The sequence below is a fragment of the Octopus bimaculoides genome, chromosome 24 (assembly GCF_001194135.2).
Source record: "Octopus bimaculoides isolate UCB-OBI-ISO-001 chromosome 24, ASM119413v2, whole genome shotgun sequence".
Classification (NCBI taxonomy): domain Eukaryota; kingdom Metazoa; phylum Mollusca; class Cephalopoda; order Octopoda; family Octopodidae; genus Octopus; species Octopus bimaculoides.
This window is the reverse complement of record NC_069004.1, coordinates 14463276-14471272: the sequence shown is the minus strand read 5'-3', so window position 1 is coordinate 14471272 and position 7997 is coordinate 14463276. Positions and strand designations below refer to the sequence as shown.

General features: G+C 36.9%; 1 long non-coding RNA gene across 1 annotated transcript in view; it reads right to left on the bottom strand.

Moving 5' to 3' along the window:
• Positions 1–7997, bottom strand: part of LOC128250706 (uncharacterized) — a 170176-nt gene that overhangs the window by 26155 nt on the left and 136024 nt on the right. The window contains exon 2 of the long non-coding RNA XR_008266710.1: positions 2172–2296. This is a non-coding gene — a long non-coding RNA (uncharacterized LOC128250706). The remainder of the gene's footprint in view (positions 1–2171; positions 2297–7997) is intronic.

Below are 7997 nucleotides of genomic sequence, written 5' to 3'. Positions count from 1 at the left end.
TATATATATATATATATATATATATATATACACACACACACGCAGTCATGCAATTACTCACACTATGATACTACTGCCACTACTGTTACTACTACTACTACTACTACTACTACTACTACTACTACTACTACTACTACTACTACTACAACAACAACAAACACCTTTCCTTTGTAGGAGAAAAAGAGGCAATAAGAAAAATAATAAATAACCAAAAGAAAACATGATTATTGATGGTGTGAGAATAATAAAAACTATGAGATGAAGAAGACAAGGATTAGAGCGAAACAATGTACTCAATTAGCATTTAGTCAGTGTGAAAATTCATCAACCAGAATTCTAGGTTTGCTGAAGAAATCTCTGTAGAGTCTAAATGTTTAACGAACTCCCAAATCTCTCTACTTCCATATTTTCCTGCACATAACTAACACACACATGCACACACACACACAACACACACACATACACACACACACACACACACATGCACACACTCTCACATACATACACACAAACACATACACGCACACACACAACACACACATACACACACACACGCACATATACACAACACACATACACATGCACACATGCACCCACACACATTCTCACACACACGCACCCACACACATACACACACACGCACACATGCACACATACATGCATTAATACACACATACACACACTTACATGCATGCAGCATACACGCAAGTGTGAGCATACACATTACTGCAATGAAGAATGAGTATTGCTTTTTTTTTTGTCAAGCTTTTGTTGTTTTGTTTTGTGTGGTATTTTGTTGTTGCTTTTCGGGGGTATTTTATTTTTCCTTTTCTTTTCTATGTCATATAAATTCTGGGCCGAAAGGCTTAAACTGTTAGCTGATTTAGCACCACGACTACCCCTCCTGCTACCATCACCACACCACCACTACCACCATCACTACAACTACAAACCATCACAACTCACATCACAACAGCCAGCACTAATACCAAAGCCACCACAACAACCTCCACCACCAATACTACCACCACTACCACCACTACAATAACCACCATCACAACTCACATCACCACTAAAGCCACTACAACAATCTCTACCACTACCAACACCACCGTAACTATCACCACCACAACTACCCCACCAATACAATCACTACACACACAACCAGAATGCCAATCCCCACAGTGACCACCACCAAGACCAGCTCAGCAACTACCACCATCACTACTACCACCATAACAACAACTATTACTGCCACCACCTGACCCCCTCAGGTGTCATTAGCAGAGTCTACTCAGTTGCAGACATCCATTGTAGGACTCAAATCTTTGACTCCCACCATTCCTCATACCAGTTTCAGAGATTCTGGAAAATATCAAAGTACTGCTTTTCCTCCTCTCACTAAGCCAATAATAATAATAACAACAACAACAACAACAACAACAACAATAATAATAATAATAGTAATAGTAATAATAATGATGATAATAATAATGGGATTTTATGATTCAGTGCGACCATGAGATAGAGAATAGGAAGCTGGACATAGTGACTGATGAAATACCACTAAGCATTTATTTCATCCTGTGTGCAATAATAATAATAATAATAATAATAATAATAATAATAATACCTTAGGAATGAACAAGTGTGCTACATCTGTAACAGAGTGGATGAAATCATTGCTCATATCATGAATGAATGCCCTAGACTTGCCCAAAACTACTGTAAGTTGTGGTAACATGATAAGGCAGCTAAAGTGCTACATTGGAAACTGTGTGAAAAGTGGGGGCTTGAGAGAGGTAAGATGTGGTATGAGCACAAACCACAGAGAGTGGCAGACTGACAAAATCCTCTGGGATTTCCCAATCCAAACAGATCAGATGCTAGAGCATAACAGACCGGACCCAGTGGTGTTGGACAAGGTGCACCACATATGCTGTATAGGTGATGTTGCATGCCTCTTTGACCCATGAAGAGTTGAGAAGGAAAGCGTAAAAGTAGATTAATACAACCCTCTTAAATATAAAAAAGCCTGGCTATGGAAAATGAAGAAGGTGAAGATAGTGCCAATTATTGTTGGATCCTTGGGGACCATGCTACAAGGCATCAAAAGGAATACAAAAGAAATCGGAATAGAGTGCCCAGTAGAACTGTTAAAAAAGGTTTACCTCCTTGGCCTGGCCAGAATAATCAGGAAAGTATTAGATAGTTGAAAGGAACAGATAGCATGGTACCATATGCTGAAGGCAGCAAACCTACTATGCATGTAAGACTCCAGGAGTTCCAACAGAACCTGAGATAAAAAGAAATAATAATAATAATAATGATAATATATAGCTATAAAATGTTTGATAAAAATATAAATCATCTCTTTTACATGGATGATTTAAAGCTCTTTACAAAAAATGACCAAGAACTATAGGGCTTACTAGCAACTGTTAAACAATTCCGTGATGACATCAGGATGCAATTTGGCCTCGATAAATGTGCAAAAGCTACCTTTATCAGAGGAAAAATGATAGAAACATCCAACATTAATCTTGACCAACAGAATGTCATAAAGGAGTTAGCACCAGCGAAGAGCTACAAATACCTTGGGGTATTTGAAGGTGATGGAATCAAACATTCAATGATGAGGGAAAGGATCAGAAGAGAATGTTATTGCAGGGTAAGGGCAATACTCAAGACAGAGCTGAATGCAAGAAACAGGATCGAAGCGATCAATACTTTAGCCATACTGGTCATGACTTACAGTTTCAATATCGTTAACTGGTCAATTACTGAAATATGTAACCTTGACAGAAAAATACGAAAATTGCTGACAATGCATAGAATGCACCACCCTAAGGCAGATATAGAATGACTTTACCTGCCAAGAAAAGAGGGTGGCTGTGGACTTTTACAACTGGAATTAACAATGAAGATTGCCACAATTGGCCTAAACACCTACCTGAAAAACTCTGAAGACTGGATGTTAAAACTTGTCTCTAAGCACGAAAACAAGAAAACACCATACTCAGTAACAAAACAGGCAAAGAAATATCTAAGGGAATTCCAAATACAACAAATCCAACAATTACATGTACTGGAAACAAGCACAGAAGAAGCTAAGCGTATGAAAACCTGTGCTAAAACTGCTGCCTTAGATATTCTTATTGATAAATAGCAAGGAAAACCTCTCAACGGCAAATACTCAAAGAGAGCTAATAATGCCGATGTCGATAAAGCCCTTACTCATCAATGTCTTTTGGCTTAAAATCAGAAACAGAAGGATTTATCATAGCAACCCAAGATCAATGCCTACCATTAAGGAACTACCAGGTCAACATATTAAAGACTAGCAGTCGTGTATGTAAACAACATATTGTGTATGTAAACAACATGCCGTGTATGTAAACAACAAAATGAAACCATTGATCATGTTGTCTCCAGGTGCAGTCTTCTTGCGCCTATAGAGTATCTCAACAGGCATGATAGAGCAGCACAATATATTCACTGGGTAATTTGCAAAAACCTGGACCTGCCCCATGATAAAAACTGGCGGGAACACAAACCACCTCCAGCGCTTGAAAATGACCACATACAGTGCTGTGAAGCTTTAGAGATATAAAAATACAGTTGCTAAGATATATAGAATAGAATGATAGAGAGACAAAGTACATTGATAGAGATATATGGAATTGATGTCTCAACATCTAAATACTGTTTCATCTACTGAGATACAGTACAGGTTTAGAGATTATACTGTATGTGGATGTAGGTGTGTGGTTTAGTGGTGAAGGCACATGGCTTAGTGGTTTGGGTATTTGGCTCAAGATTGTAAAGTCATGATTTCAATTCCTGGAGATGCATTGTGTCCTTCAGCAAGATACTTTACTTCATGTGACTCCATTTCACTCAGCTGACAGAAATGAGTTGTACCTATAAAGAACATAGGGCCAGTCTCCTGGTTTCTCTAGTATATATATTCCTCTTTGGATGGGGTGATCGTTCATCGTAGGATTACTTATTTTTATCAGTTGAACACAACACACCACTTGGTCCAGGAATCAGAACCTCAACCATACAATCGTGAATCCAACACCCTGACCACTAAGCCATGAACCTCCACAAGGTATACAAGACAGCTTAGAAATTCTTTCATGTGCTACCCTTTTGACTACTTCTCTGTGTATTTCCTTTCTCTTTCTCAGTGTGTGTGTGTGTGTGTGTGTGTGTGTGTGTGTGTGTGACTCTCTTTCATTCCCTGTCTTCATCTCCTTTGCTTCCTCTTCCTCTCCCTCTTCCTTATTCTTTTCCTCTATGATTTACTGCTGTAATCTGTTCTCTACATCAAATTTCCTCCCATCATAACAGAGACATTCCATGCAGACCTGTCATGTCATATCATTTCCTGTTCTGCAATTAACATAATTATATGTTTAACATAATTACACATTTACTCAGCATCTTATCATTTATCATCACAAGAAAAATATCGATGCAAAAATACAAGGAGAGACATTTTGAAATCATTCATTTTCTTTTTCCCTCTAAGATAAACAATTTTTCATGTGACAACCTTGTTTTCTTGTTACAAAGTTTGAATTACCCTACAATCTTGGTGTAATGCAAAAATCGGTTTTAATTGGAACTGCACTCAATATTGTCGATCTGCAGTCCTTGTTGTGACTTGACAGACAGGCACAAACCCCCAGTACAATATCTTCAGTCTACTACATCACAATACTAGATACTATGTGACGTTTTAAATAATCATAATCAGTAGTGTTTGGGAATAGCTATCCGTCAAACTCCCATGCCTTCTGGGGAATGAAAAAAAGTGGAGGGCAAAAATATAGAAAATAAATTTTTGGAAAATCTTTTTTTTTTCTCTTTGCTAGAATTTAGTAGCTGATATACAAAGTAACAAATTGGTCATGTACCCTGTATACATACATATATGTGTGTGTGTGTATGCAGGTGGCACGTAAAAAACACCATTTGAGCGTGGCTGTTGCCAGTACCGCCTAACTGGCCCTCATGCCAGTGGCACGTTAAAGCACCCACTACACTCTCAGAGTAGTTGGCCTTAGGAAGGGCATCCAGTTGTAGAAACTTTGCCAGATCAGATTGGAGCCTGGTGCAGCCATCTTTCAATATCACAAAAATATCCTCTGGAGTTATTATTATCTTTTATGTACACCATTTATTAATTTTTATGTAGACAAACTTTCTTTTGTGAGCCTCGCCTAAACTTTCTGTTGAGAAAACTTTTCCAGAATTTTTTCTGTTCAACCTTTTTTGATTTGCTCTGCAATGTGAGCCTTTATGTCTGATTTTTTGACAGTTAAAACATTTAAAATTTTAAACAGACAGTTATTTCTAAAATGTAGACCTCCGTTCCCATAAAATGGATTGGGTCTTAATCTTCGTTTTTCTTTTTCCTTATTCATTTCAGGTCAACACGCATGTATGTGAGAGTAATACTTTCCTTCAATTTTATTTGTGTCATGTGGAAGATTAATAATTCTTTGACATTCCTCTGTCACTGCATGCAGAGTCAAATTCTGGTCTTGTTCCAATTTTGTCAATATCCAGGCATGTATCTCTGCATCTTTGTTTGCAGTTACCCCTTGAGTAAAAATCAGACATTTGAACATGTCTAGCATTAATTTTTTTAGTTTGGAGTTTCTGCACTCTTGATTGACAACTCCAGCATAGGTGACGAAATCTTCATCATCTGTTTTTTTTACTAAATTCTAACACTCCCAGTAAGTACTGAACAGGGAACTTCTCTTACTGAAAATTTTCGATAACAATTTAATTGTTTCATCGAAACAAATTACACATATTTTGTTTTTTTTTGGGTGGGGGGCAGAATGTAGTTACAATATTTTTCGTGTTCAGCAGGGGATAATTTCCTTAAAAGTAGTCATACCTTTTCATTGTCCATCCAATTTTTGCATTCCTCTTTGAAGATTTCTTCATATCTCCAGAAATATGCAGGAAAAATAATACCTTCTTCTGGATTATAACTAAATCCTACAATTGCATTTGCTATGCAATTTGGAATTCCGACATTAATTCCAGCAACTGTTGGTATTGTTGCTGTTGTTGTTGTAATTGCTGCTGTAACTGTTGCTGTTGTTGCAACTGCACCATGGAGGCTAATAAGTATTTCATGTTAACTCATTTTTCTTTGATTCTGTATCAAAGGAAAATGTTAATGTCCAACATAAGCTTCGAATAAACTCATCGCCACTTTTATAAGTCGATATCCTCATCGCCATTTTGATATCCTTCTATACGTTGGATATACCGATTTCATGAAGGGTGGTGAGATAGACACAACTGTCTTCATATGATATTCTTCAAATTACTCCACCAAGCACAATACTCCAATAAATACAAACTCTCAACGAGCTCAATGACTTCCTACGACTTCTGTGAATTCTCAACAACTTCTATGACTTTTCTTGGTCCCAACCAATATGCTCCTTTTTATAAGAATTCAGCTTGTCCAGTCTTCCAATCCCACAGGAGTGTCAATGACTCTCACCACAACACTATGCATGTATGTATGTACACACACACACACACACACACACACACATACACACACACTCTTTTACTATTTTTTTGGTTCAAGAGCTGTGGCTATGGTGTTGCTACAACTTCATGAATCCCCCTTAGATTTTGGTGAATGAGGGAGCTTGATGTTGCTGCCCTCATTTGTGCTTCTTTCCATGAAGTTGATTCGTTTTGGACCCTTGACAGTCGGAGATCCAGTTCTGTTTCAAAGACATCTACATCTGCCCCATGTAGGTCTCTCAAATCCTTTGGGGGAATACTAAAGAGCTAAGAGCCCTTGAATCCCAAGCTATTGCAGTATCTGGTCCCATATTTTGATGGCAACAGTGTAATCTTTGACACTATATAAGAGTTAGTTAATCCAGATTAGTTTAGTTGATAGAGCAGTATCAACATTTGTATATGCAGGATACAAACAGAAGGAAGTCAAGATGGAAAGAATATCATTTCAAGTAATATCAGAATATGCATGGACTCACACAAGCACATACACACTTACACACACACACACATGCCCACATATGTGCATTTGTGTGTATATGTATTGAATATACATGCATATATATATTTATAAATATATAAAAATGTGTGTGTGTATATATGTATAAATATATATGTATGTATGTATGCATTTATGTATGTATGTATGCATCATGTATGTATATATGTGCATGTGTGTATACATATATATATGTATGTATGTTTGTATGTATATATATGCACATATACACACACACAGGTACACTAGTTGTGTATGTCTTCATTCTTCCAGTTAGTTCCTAAGAATAATGTAATGAAAGAATAGATATTTGAGGAATTCACACATGCTAATCGAATTGTGAAGACATGTCTTGGACTGTTCTTGCAGAGCTCTGTAACAAAAGAGAAAGAGCGAAAGAAAGAGAAAATAGAAGAATGTAAAAGAGAGAGAGAGAGAGAGAGGCGAGAAGTGAACCAGGCTAAATGTATTCTATGTGAAGTGAAAAATTGTCAGGAGAAATATGGAATCATTTTTATGGGTAAAAAAATGAAAACAGAATACGAGGAAATAAAATAAATCTATGGAAGTCTTTGAATATAAGAAAAAAAAAATGGAGGGGTAGTTAGGTGTGCATGTGTGTGTCTTGAATAAATTATATCGGAAAGAAGATAGAATTAATAATCAAATAGACCGGAATTTCTCCATATATTGACCAGCTTGCATTGCGTTTCACTTTCACTTCAAATCAAGTCAGCCAAAGATTGATTATTTTTTTTGTTCGGTTTTGTTTGGTTTTTGTTTTGTTGTGTTTTGCTGTTTGTTATTTTCTTTAATACAGCAATAATTTGTTGTTTTCTTCTTAATATGTTTATTATTCTTCAGCTTATGGGGGAGAGAAAGGGAGAGAGAGAGAGAAAGAGAGAGAGAAAGGAGGGAAAAA